Consider the following 13,908-nt stretch of genomic DNA (forward strand, 5'->3'; position numbering starts at 1 on the left):
GCTTTAAAATGTCAGTCAGGAACAAAATGCTCGAGATATGCGGGGGCTGTACTTGGGCATCATACCTCAATTTTCCTACAGATGTTCTAACAAGTTTCAAAGGGCTAGATGTACGAAACATTTTTGAGGTTGCAAATGGCCTAATTCACAGAATCGGGCTGTTTGCGTCTGAAAAAATAGCTTTTTGGGAAGTTACAAAACTCAAATTGCACTTCAGCCATTTTTACCAAATCGTAAGTTGGGTTTTGAAATTTGGTATTTGAAAAGGGCCATGTTGAGGGGGTCCTTCCCAAATATTGAATTGGAATAGTATGTATGAAAGTTTGTGACTAAAATGCAGTTGTAAAACATTCACAATTTTCCACCAATTGAAAGCTGGTGGTAACCCATTCTCAAATGTGAAGTGGTCCCCAAGGAACCCCATACCCTTTGAGAATAGTTGGTAAAATATGTTTAAAGAGGAGGAGCCTACTCTTAAAAAATTAATCTTCCAAATTAATTATTTTTCTCTTTAAACACATCTTGTTTTCCATTAAGGAATACTGGCTGTATTTTAAAATGCTTTAATTGAAAGCAGTTACAGACTTGGTGGTCTGTTAACCCCAGCAGGCCTCCATTCCTGCAATGGCTGCGATTCATAGTGGGTTGCAAATTGAGACCTACCTCATTCATTTTCGATAGGTAAGACTATTGGCGACCCACTAGGACTCGCTAATCAAAATCAAAATCGTTTCATACATTTGGAATATCAATTTCCTAATTGCGCTTCACAGGAAATCGCAATTAAGAAATTGCTATTAATGACTTTCATACATCTGGACCAAAGTTCTTTACATTGGCTTTTCTCTGCAGGACCCAGAATCCTGCAAATCAGGGGTACCTACTAAATATTGAAGTTAGAATATCGGTGGTGCTAAATATCGGGGCCTATTTAAAAGGTGGTTTGTGTCGCTCTTGCACCACACAACATCTGCAAAAGTGACACAAACCATAAGTCAGAATTTTTGTAAAAGCATGCAAGCCCACTTTCCATAAATCTGGAGTAAAGCAAAGTGGTCAGATTGCTATGTTGCCTTACTCTGCCCTGTGAATGCATTCCATAGGTGTCGTGTGGGTTTTCCTACACAACTTCCATGGTTTTTGATGCATTCCCACATGTACGAGTGCTGGAGCGGGTAGTACAACATTTTGTATACCCCTCCCATTCTGCATGTTTATATTAATCTGAATAATTAATTAATTGTAATATTATTAATCTGTTTGAAGTGATAACTCACCAACTATATTAACAAGAGAAATACACGTGGGAATTGCACTTTGCATGGCTATATTAATTGTGAATTAACTAGTGTACGCATATTAATAGTAGAAATTTAGAATATTATATGTTATATGTTGCTTGTGATGTATTGGTGATTTGTGCTTTATTTAGTAAGTATAAACTGCTCTTGTGTTGCTTCTGCTAGATAAATACACACACATATGGGTATTAGTAAGGGGATAACATTTTATTAGTCATTTCCATCTTTTAATTAAGTTTTTGTGTTTCTTTTGCTTAAGTTGACCATTTCGGCCTATACAAGATGGCTGAACGAGACGTTAAACGTGACTGCCTTGACAACACGAGGTTCTGGGTGAAGTGCGCATGCGTCACCGCCAGCAACAGTGGCCTGGACCTGACCCCGGGTGAACATGTACCCTCCAAGGTCATTCCGGGAACCCGTCCAAGCCTAAGAGACAATGCTCACTTTAAAAGCCGGAACAAGCAAGTTTGATGACTTCATCTTCGACACCCTGAGAACTGCTCATCGCCAGTCGAAATTGACCAATAGAACTCTCTAAACCCAATCTTGATACAATTTTTTTAGTATTTTCATTATAAAAGTAGGTAGAGAATTAGGGTAGGATCGCTCGCTCGCTCTATCTCGACGCTACGACCGGCTCGCTCTTCTTTGACGAACTTGATTTCCTGATGTTATGCTGATGGAGAGGACGGTGACACTGCTGGACAGTTGTTATCCTGAATCTATGAGAGACTGAATTGCGGCCTAAACTTTGCAGAAAATTTCTCTTTGACTGATTGACTTAGAGGACGACATTAGCCAGAATAGGTAAATATGATGCTCTGAAATGCTGATGATGATTTTAACATTTCCTTCAATTTTCTTAGATAAAGTATAATTGATTAATTGACAAATGTGTTGTGTCAATTATTTGAAGAAGAAGATTAAGAGAAAAGTAATAAAGCAAAGGTAGACAAGTAAACCATCAAGTACCAACTCAACTAACTGATCTATCTCCGTATGGGAGGGATATCTTAGGTTTAATGTCAATGTGTTAAAGGTGAGGTAAAGGTATTCCTCTCATGTCAGCGTTGTGAAACGTATTTTTCCTCAGAAAACAGGTCAACCGAGTGTAAGTATATTGGTGTTATGGGCCCCACCAATGAATGTACGAGGTAATTGGTCTCTGCCGAAAGGGGAATTTGACGTTCTGCACTGCATCAGTTTTCTGGTAGCAAGACAATGGTTTTATTGTTTTGGGTTGGTGATTATTGCTTGTAATTAGCTTATTGATTATTGGTTATTGATATTGGTTTATGTACTAACACTCTATGTTGAGTTGTGTTGAGTTTTATGTTGTTTGCACGGCTTCTGGGATGTAGGAAGTCGGAAGTTTGTAACGGTTCCGTAGTAGAGCAGAGGTAAGCGCTGTTCTCGGGAAAGACGGAATTGTTGTTATCCTGTAGGTACACAGGAGAAAACTTGTGACGATTGAAGTTGCACAACGCATTGTCTGGGTTCGATTCGGTGACATCGCTGTGTGCTGCCATTAGAGACATTTTTCTGTGTGAGAGAAGTGTGTATGATAGCAAAGGTTACCTGTGAAGTTCTGGTCTTAGGTACCAGGGATCCAACTGGCATTCTGATAACGCTTATCACTGGAAAGGTAATAGGTACTCTCTGAGCTTGTTAGAAGGACAAAGGAGAGGTAAGCGCTGCTTTGTTAACGTGTGTTATAATTCTGTAGTAGAACAGACCGTTTGCTGTTCTCGGGAAAGACAGGATTCTGTGTGAATGTACTACATTTTCTAGTGTGAAAGTACGTGAACGAAATAGCATTCAGGTTAATTGTGAAACTCTGGGTTTATTTCTCAGGAACATTGGTTCTCCAACTATGTGTCTTAAATGCTAGAGAAACGGTTAGCTAATGCTTGTTAGAGGGGTGAAGTAGAGGGATGTGCTACTTTAGCAACGGAACTAACGATTCCATAGTAGGGCAGAGGTAAGCGCTGCTCTCGGGAAAGACGGAATTCTCGTGAGAAAGGTCTATTGCTATTCTTTGGTTAGCGAAGCGGACAATGGAGACGTTTTCATGTTGTTACTAACAGAATTGTAGAAATTGAAACAAAAACTTACTGAGCAGATTTGTAAAGGAGGGATAGACAGGAGCAGGAGCTGCCGCAGTGGCTGCTGATGTCAGAACGACCGCACTGGGATTGGACAGTCGGTCAGAAACGTAAAACGTTCCGGATTGGTGCGTTAGTGTGCACCGCGCTAGGATTGGAGAAAGACAAGGTGACATAAAACGCTCCCTATTGGTGCGTTAGTGTGAGTCGCGCTGAGATTTGAGAATTGTGACAGTGACGTAGATGCTCCGGACTGGTGCGTTAGTGTGAGTCGCGCTGTGATTGGATAGAATAGCGGTACAGTTGTAGGGAGAAACTAGTGAGACACGAAAAGAAAGGAAAATGTATTACGATCCACCAGAAAAAGAGAAAAAGTCATGGTTCGGGAAAATTAAGAAGTGGTTAAAGAAAGACAAACCGATCAAAACTAGGGAAGGACAGTTACATCCTCCGCCGAAAACCCCTGCATCTTTAATGATTGCGAAATATGGATATCACACCTGTATTTGGTTAGACAACTGGGTTAAGTATACAAAGGAGGACGGAGTATTAGCTTTTCCAGAACATGGTTTATTTAATTTGGCTGTTTTGAGAAATTTGAGAGAGAACATGATGAATTTAGAACCGAGACCTAGACCCACTCAATTTGAAGCCTTGACGGAATGGGAAGACGAAATGCATGACCGAGAAAGACAGAGAAATGGTAGAGGATGTAGGTATCTATTTGGCAGATCGTACGGGCATGAGATGCATGATGATCGAACGAGAAGGTGGCGGAATGCAAGTATGACTGAGGGTTTGTTTCCCGTAAGAACTGCAGGAGAGCATGAAGGACGAAAGTGTGTAGAAAAGAGGCATAATGTGGAGACAAAAGGGTATGGAGGGAATGAAGCCGAGGATGATGTTCTTGATGATATGTTCTATAAGAATCCACCACCATACCGACCAGAACGTGAAATATTAACTCCAAGTGCCCCAATGAAAGAAACAGTACGAATCATAAAATCGTAACCAGAGTTCCAAGATTTAGGAAGAAACAATCCTACTAGAGAGGTGGAAAAGAAGTCTGGAGGAAAATTGGATGGAGAAAATTCAGCAGAATTAGCCAAAACAACCCTAGAACTAACGGAGAAAATAAGAGAATTAACCAAGAATCTGGAAGCAGTAACTGTATCAGTAACGATAGGTCCAGTAATGCCTATTTTTGACAAGCAAAAAGACAGTGAACATTGTTTGACAGTCCCTTATAAAAGTAATAAATCGGTTGAACAACCAAGAGTGAGTCAGAGTGAGAATCCATGGAGACAGACTATGAGTATGATTGAACCAAATTTTTCAAACAACCAGTTTGTAGGTCAGAACTGTGTAGAGAAACGTATGACAATGATAGAGACCATGTCAGAAACACAAAAAGATTTTGGACAGGGAAATGTAGAGAAGCCAGTAGGACCATCTACAGAGGAGTTGAGTGAATGGTTGAGAAGCTTGCAAAAGAAAGACAAGGAATCTCAGTCAATAGATGTAGCTAAATTACGAATGGTACTGGAAGAAGTAATAGTAGGAACTATCCCGACAGAGAAGTTAAAAACGTACCAAGATGAGGAATTGTTATTTCTGTGCAAAAGTGTAACATGGAGAGCGAAAAATCTTCATGAAAGATTAGGAGAAGTGGCAAATGAAATGGGCATTGATATTGAAAAGGTAAAAGCCTTACAGAAACCCTATCGAGTAGATTTCACTGAAAAAGACATTGAAAACATGAATACTACAGGACGAATAGGTCAGATTAAGGATATATTTATTTTGTTGAGAAAATGGGGAGATGTGGACAAATGGAAGAGCAGATGGTATCGTAAGCGAGACGCAGTTTCAGACAAAACGTTTTCAGCCTATCCTATGAGAGAAAAAGAGAAGGTTGTGACAGAATGCCCTATGAGAGAGATTCCAGGAGGAGGATATGTGCATGTCCCATGGACTAGACAGGATATTTTGTCATTTACGAATGACTTCCCTCGACTGCGTGAAAAGCCCGTCGAGTGGTATAGACAAGTAGACAGATTTGTGAAATTATCCAAAGTGTTGTGGATTGATTTGAATAGCCTGTTTGATATAATTGTACCAGCCAATTTATGGACAGAATGCAAAATAGTAATAGATTGGCCAACACAGGAATACCCAAGGGATCCTAAGACAGGAGCTCCAGACCCTGAGGTAATGAAGAAATACGAACAGTTTATGGCATTTTTAAAGAACAAAGTACCCCCTAAGGAGACAGATTGGGTGAAAATTGACAGAACACATCAAGAAAGCAAAGAATCAGTACATGCCTATTATGAAAGGTTAATTTTAGCCTTTAAACAATTCAGTGGAGATGAGAATTTGAGCGACAAGGATTTGAGTCATTTCGTATACAGGTTTGTATATGGTCTTCGTCCAGAAATTAGTGAAATGATAAAACAGCATACGGTAGATTGGCAAAACAAGAAAATAGACGAAGTATTGAGACATGCTAAATATTTCAGTGATGAAATTGAAGCAAAACAGCAAAAACTAAAAGAGAAGGCAATGTGGGCACAGGTAAAAGTAGTAGAGAGACAGGAAGCACAATTAGTGGAACAAGCAGGGTCAAAACCGAGATTTAATCCTGGGAAAAATAAAGGGAATATTGAGGAAGCTAAAAATAAATTTCCGTGTCATAATTGCGGTAGGATAGGGCATTGGAAATCCGAGTGTAAAAATCTACCAAGTACTAATGACGAAAATGCATCCTTGCATCCACAGGTGCAGAATGAGGTGAGTGGTCAATAGCAACGACAGCAGCAGGGTGTAACACAACAGAATCAGGTGCCAAAACCACCTTTTCCACAGAACAAAAATTGCCAGAACTGTAGTAAGGAGAATGGATTCTACAACGAAGAACAGGTAAATAAGTCACAACGCGCTAGCGCTGCTTCGCAGTATTGGCTGCAACGCGATGAAAGCGATTCAGAAGAGGGTTACTGACGGTGCCGAAGGGAGGAAGAAGAGTGCGTACTTGGCGCAACTCTAGAAGTAGACCAGACAGGCCCATTTGTAGATGGAAAAGTTAATAATGAAAATATTACTTTCCTAGTTGATACTGGTGCTACTCGATCAAGTGTTAGATCAGGTGATGTTAAAAATCTTCCTCTCTCGGATGAAACGATTCAAGTAGTTGGGGTCTCCAACAGACAGATTAAAACTTACCTTACAGAACCATTTAAAGTTAGTATAGGGAAATTTTCTTAAATGCACAGATTTGTAGTGTGTGACACTAGTCCTGCAAACTTGTTAGGTAGGGATTTATTGTGCAAGATGAATTGCACTATATTTTGTACTCCAGATGGAATAGCCTATGAAACACCTGATGATGATGTGCTATATAAGATGACATTGGCAAATAAAGAAAAAGAGATTACAGGAGCCTATGCTGTATTCAATCATGACGAACTACCAAAAGAATTGAAACAATTAGTAAAAGCAGAAGTTTGGGACTTCACAGGAGAAGATGTAGGATTGATGAGGAATATAGATCCAGTAAAGATAACTGTAAAAGAAGGAGTAAGTTATCCATATGTTCCACAATATAAATTAACACCTGAAATAATCGAAGGAGTTACTCCTGTGATTGAGAAAATGATAAGGCAAGGAATATTGAGAGAAATAATGAGTAGCCCATGTAATTCACCGATAATTAGACTGAAAAAGCCTAGTGGGAAGTTCAGAATAGTGCAAGATCTGAGAAAGATGAACAACATTTTTGTACCATGTTGTCCCATTGTACCGAATCCATCTGTGATTGTATATCAAATTCCTCATGACGCAGAATGGTACACAGTGATTGATTTGTGGCATGCATTATTTTCCATCCCATTACACCATGACAGCCAGCACATTTTTGCATTTCGTTTCGGCGAGCGTATTTTGGCGTGGTGCCGAATTCCACAGGGGTATACAGAAAGCCCCTCAATATTTAATCAGCTATTGAAGAAGTCTTTGGAGAGTCTGGAAATGCCTGAAAATTCAGTACTAGTCCAGTATATCGATGACCTACTTGTGGCATCAAAAACTCGTGAAGCTTGTGAGGTAGACACGGTAGCTTTGTTAAATCATTTGGCAGATGGAGGGCTAAAAGTGTCACCATCTAAACTACAATTTTGTAAAAGAGAAGTCCAATATTTGGGACACAGCATTGAGAAAGGACACAGGAAAATAACCATAGACAGAATCAGGATCATAAAAAGAGTGAGTACACCAATGACCCAAAGATAAGTGAGAATGTTCCTGGGAATGGTTGGATATTGTCGTCAATGGATAGGAAATTTTTCCTTGATTGCAAAACCTTTGGTACGACTGACAAGAAGTGATGTGAGAGATCCAATTGATTTGAACAAAGGAGAGTTGGCAGCATTCACGAAATTTAGGGAAGGATTGTGTGAAGCGCCTGCATTGGGTATGCCTGATTATGATAAGGAGTTTGAGTTGAAATGGATGTGCAGTCTCTGTTCTAGTACAGAAGCATGGAAAACTGAGGAAACCAATTGCGTATTTTTCCTCCATGTTGGACCCAGTAGCTGTAGCCCTTCCTGGGTGTCTGAAAGCAGTAGCTGCTACATGTCGAAGTTTGGAACAGAGTGAAGGAATTGTGATGGGGTATCCTGTGAAAGTGTTTGTGCCTCATGATGTGGCGATTCTTTTAACAAGGAGTCGTACTCAGTATATGATACACAGCCGACTGTCTAAGTATGAAAAAGTCATTTTGGGTGCAACAAATGTGAGTCTTGTGAGATGCGTGAATGTGAATCCTTCTACATTGTTGCCCGATGTGGAGCATGTGGAGATAAGAGATGAAGCAGATTATGATTGTTTGGATGTACTTGCTTTTTGTACAAAACCAAGGCCTGAGATAAAAGATGACCCTTTACCAGAAAGTGATTATGTCATGTTTGTTGATGGATCCTGTTTGCAAATAGATGATGGAGTGCCAAGTGCAGCATATGCAGTATGTACAGTTGCAGCAGTGATGGAAGCATCATATTTGAAAGGAGTAAGGTCGGCCCAAGTAGCTGAACTTATCGCCCTGACCAGAGCATGTAAGATTGGGAAATGTGGGAGAGTGACTGTGATAACTGATAGCCAGTATGGCTACGGGGTGGTCCATGATTTCGGCCAAATTTGACTGCAAAGAGGGTTCCTGACCTCAAGTGGGACTCCCATTAAGAATGCTGAAGTGGTTGAAAGGTTGCTTGAGGCAATACAGCTGCCCAGGCAATTGGCTGTGGTAAAATGTGCTGCTCATAGCCGCAGTGGTGATTACATTGCCACTGGAAACAAGTTTGCCAATGACATGGCACAGTATTGTGCACGAAATCAGAATTCAATCAATCGAGCAAAGGAAAAATAATTGGTTTCGTGTTTCCCAATGTTTACTAATACTGTGGGAACCTGGGATGAGGTAAGACAATTGCAGGAAGAAGCAGGAGAGGAAGAGGTAAAACAGTGGGTAAAAGCAGGATGTGCACCAAGAGAGAAAGATCATGTGTGGGTCTATCGAGATGGAAGACTATTAATGCCTGATAGCATGATGTCTGCCATGGCACGGATGTATCATGAACAGGGACATGTCGGAAGAGACGCCATGATTCGGTCCTTTAAACAAACTTGGTATAATGCCAAGTTCAGGCTTGTGTTACAACAAACAAATGATGGACGGCATGCTGACAATGCAGACATTCTCCCCCAGTCAAGAGATCTGGGTTAAATCCATCGTTCTTTTGCCCACTACGCCACCCCAGTTCAGACATGGCCATATGCAAATCAGTCTTGACCCTGTGCCTCATGGGAACAGTCCAGCCCGAACTGCCAAGCCATGTCTTCCCTGGACCGGAATCAAGCATCCTAGGACCGGTTTCTGGCTATCAGCCGTCATCAGCCAGGATAGCTTGACTCCAGTGGCGTAGTGAGCACGGGTCCCACGTCTGGGAATACCCATCCCACTTAGGGCGAAAAGCATTACAACAAACAAATGATGGACGGCATGCTGACAATGCAGACATTCTCCCCCAGTCAAGAGATCTGGGTTAAATCCATCGTTCTTTTGCCCACTACGCCACCCCAGTTCAGACATGGCCATATGCAAATCAGTCTTGACCCTGTGCCTCATGGGAACAGTCCAGCCCGAACTGCCAAGCCATGTCTTCCCTGGACCGGAATCAAGCATCCTAGGACCGGTTTCTGGCTATCAGCCGTCATCAGCCAGGATACCTTGACTCCAGTGGCGTAGTGAGCACGGGTCCCACGTCTGGGAATACCCATCCCACTTAGGGCGAAAAGCGTTACAACAAACAAATGATGGACGGCATGCTGACAATGCAGACATTCTCTCCCAGTCAAGAGATCTGGGTTAAATCCATCGTTCTTTTGCCCACTACGCCACCCCAGTTCAGACATGGCCATATGCAAATCAGTCTTGACCCTGTGCCTCATGGGAACAGTCCAGCCCGAACTGCCAAGCCATGTCTTCCCTGGACCGGAATCAAGCATCCTAGGACCGGTTTCTGGCTATCAGCCGTCATCAGCCAGGATAGCTTGACTCCAGTGGCGTAGTGACCACGGGTCCCACGTCTGGGAATACCCATCCCACTTAGGGCGAAAAGCATTACAACAAACAAATGATGGACGGCATGCTGACAATGCAGACATTCTCCCCCAGTCAAGAGATCTGGGTTAAATCCATCGTTCTTTTGCCCACTACGCCACCCCAGTTCAGACATGGCCATATGCAAATCAGTCTTGACCCTGTGCCTCATGGGAACAGTCCAGCCCGAACTGCCAAGCCATGTCTTCCCTGGACCGGAATCAAGCATCCTAGGACCGGTTTCTGGCTATCAGCCGTCATCAGCCAGGATACCTTGACTCCAGTGGCGTAGTGAGCACGGGTCCCACGTCTGGGAATACCCATCCCACTTAGGGCGAAAAGCGTTACAACAAACAAATGATGGACGGCATGCTGACAATGCAGACATTCTCCCCCAGTCAAGAGATCTGGGTTAAATCCATCGTTCTTTTGCCCACTACGCCACCCCAGTTCAGACATGTCCATATGCAAATCAGTCTTGACCCTGTGCCTCATGGGAACAGTCCAGCCCGAACTGCCAAGCCATGTCTTCCCTGGACCGGAATCAAGCATCCTAGGACCGGTTTCTGGCTATCAGCCGTCATCAGCCAGGATAGCTTGACTCCAGTGGCGTAGTGAGCACGGGTCCCACGTCTGGGAATACCCATCCCACTTAGGGCGAAAAGCGTTACAACAAACAAATGATGGACGGCATGCTGACAATGCAGACATTCTCCCCCAGTCAAGAGATCTGGGTTAAATCCATCGTTCTTTTGCCCACTACGCCACCCCAGTTCAGACATGGCCATATGCAAATCAGTCTTGACCCTGTGCCTCATGGGAACAGTCCAGCCCGAACTGCCAAGCCATGTCTTCCCTGGACCGGAATCAAGCATCCTAGGACCGGTTTCTGGCTATCAGCCGTCATCAGCCTGGATAGCTTGACTCCAGTGGCGTAGTGAGCACGGGTCCCACGTCTGGGAATACCCATCCCACTTAGGGCGAAAAGCGTTACAACAAACAAATGATGGACGGCATGCTGACAATGCAGACATTCTCCCCCAGTCAAGAGATCTGGGTTAAATCCATCGTTCTTTTGCCCACTACGCCACCCCAGTTCAGACATGGCCATATGCAAATCAGTCTTGACCCTGTGCCTCATGGGAACAGTCCAGCCCGAACTGCCAAGCCATGTCTTCCCTGGACCGGAATCAAGCATCCTAGGACCGGTTTCTGGCTATCAGCCGTCATCAGCCAGGATAGCTTGACTCCAGTGGCGTAGTGAGCACGGGTCCCACGTCTGGGAATACCCATCCCACTTAGGGCGAAAAGCGTTACAACAAACAAATGATGGACGGCATGCTGACAATGCAGACATTCTCCCCCAGTCAAGAGATCTGGGTTAAATCCATCGTTCTTTTGCCCACTACGCCACCCCAGTTCAGACATGGCCATATGCAAATCAGTCTTGACCCTGTGCCTCATGGGAACAGTCCAGCCCGAACTGCCAAGCCATGTCTTCCCTGGACCGGAATCAAGCATCCTAGGACCGGGGTCTGGCTATCAGCCGTCATCAGCCAGGATAGCTTGACTCCAGTGGCGTAGTGAGCACGGGTCCCACGTCTGGGAATACCCATCCCACTTAGGGCGAAAAGCGTTACAACAAACAAATGATGGACGGCATGCTGACAATGCAGACATTCTCCCCCAGTCAAGAGATCTGGGTTAAATCCATCGTTCTTTTGCCCACTACGCCACCCCAGTTCAGACATGGCCATATGCAAATCAGTCTTGAACCTGTGCCTCATGGGAACAGTCCAGCCCGAACTGCCAAGCCATGTCTTCCCTGGACCGAAATCAAGCATCCTAGGACCGGTTTCTGGCTATCAGCCGTCATCAGCCAGGATAGCTTGACTCCAGTGGCGTAGTGAGCACGGGTCCCACGTCTGGGAATACCCATCCCACTTAGGGCGAAAAGCGTTACAACAAACAAATGATGGACGGCATGCTGACAATGCAGACATTCTCCCCCAGTCAAGAGATCTGGGTTAAATCCATCGTTCTTTTGCCCACTACGCCACCCCAGTTCAGACATGGCCATATGCAAATCAGTCTTGACCCTGTGCCTCATGGGAACAGTCCAGCCCGAACTGCCAAGCCATGTCTTCCCTGGACCGGAATCAAGCATCCTAGGACCGGTTTCTGGCTATCAGCCGTCATCAGCCAGGATAGCTTGACTCCAGTGGCGTAGTGAGCACGGGTCCCACGTCTGGGAATACCCATCCCACTTAGGGCGAAAAGCGTTACAACAAACAAATGATGGACGGCATGCTGACAATGCAGACATTCTCCCCCAGTCAAGAGATCTGGGTTAAATCCATTGTTCTTTTGCCCACTACGCCACCCCAGTTCAGACATGGCCATATGCAAATCAGTCTTGACCCTGTGCCTCATGGGAACAGTCCAGCCCGAACTGCCAAGCCATTTCTTCCCTGGACCGGAATCAAGCATCCTAGGACCGGTTTCTGGCTATCAGACGTCATCAGCCAGGATAGCTTGACTCCAGTGGCGTAGTGAGCACGGGTCCCACGTCTGGGAATACCCATCCCACTTAGGGCGAAAAGCGTTACAACAAACAAATGATGGACGGCATGCTGACAATGCAGACATTCTCCCCCAGTCAAGAGATCTGGGTTAAATCCATCGTTCTTTTGCCCACTACGCCACCCCAGTTCAGACATGGCCATATGCAAATCAGTCTTGACCCTGTGCCTCATGGGAACAGTCCAGCCCGAACTGCCAAGCCATGTCTTCCCTGGACCGGAATCAAGCATCCTAGGACCGGTTTCTGGCTATCAGCCGTCATCAGCCAGGATAGCTTGACTCCAGTGGCGTAGTGAGCACGGGTCCCACGTCTGGGAATACCCATCCCACTTAGGGCGAAAAGCGTTACAACAAACAAATGATGGACGGCATCCTGACAATGCAGACATTCTCCCCCAGTCAAGAGATCTGGGTTAAATCCATCGTTCTTTTGCCCACTACGCCACCCCAGTTCAGACATGGCCATATGCATGTTAGGCACAGGGTCAAGACTGATTTGCATATGGCCATGTCTAAACTGGGGTGGCGTAGTGGGCAAAAGAACAATACCAGACAGAACTACTGGTTTGAGTCCTCATGAGATCATCATGGGACGCGCAATGAGACATGTATTTATACCAGTCAACAAGCTGATGACAATAACTGATGACATGGTATTTGAATACTGAAAAAGCCTGGCTGTGCAGTTCATTCTGTGTTTCATCAGGTTGGAGCGGATGCCACCCCTCTTGAAAAGAAGCCAGCTCATTATCTAAGCCCAGGGGACTGGGAAAGGATAAAAGTACACAGAAGAAGAAACTGTTTGGTTCCCAGGTGGGAAAAACCAAGGCAAGTCATCTTGACTACAACAACAGCTGTGAAGTGCACTGGATTGAAGAACTGGATCCATGCAAGTCATACTTTGAGAATTCCAAATCCAGTTGACTGTAAAGAAAAGGAGTATTTTGATGAATCAGAATCCAGTACTGAGTCAGACGACGGAGAGCCAAAAGATAAAGAAGGAGAAAATTCTGAAAGGGGGGAGACAGATCCAAGGTTAACTGTGGTCCCCAGAAGTAACTCCCTAAGGAAAAGATTGCAGATTTCTGAATCCAGTTCAGACTCAGAGATAGAACAAAGAGCCCATTCATCCAAAAAAAGAACAAAAGAAGAACAAAGAAAAGGACAGTGGAGAGACAATAAAAGAAATCCGTGAGAAGGAAGTACCAGATGAAAGATTGAGAGAAATTCCACCTGAAACAACACCTTTAGATGAACAGGT

Source organism: Triturus cristatus, chromosome 5_2 (assembly GCF_964204655.1).
Source record: "Triturus cristatus chromosome 5_2, aTriCri1.1, whole genome shotgun sequence".
NCBI classification, from domain to species: Eukaryota; Metazoa; Chordata; class Amphibia; order Caudata; family Salamandridae; genus Triturus; species Triturus cristatus.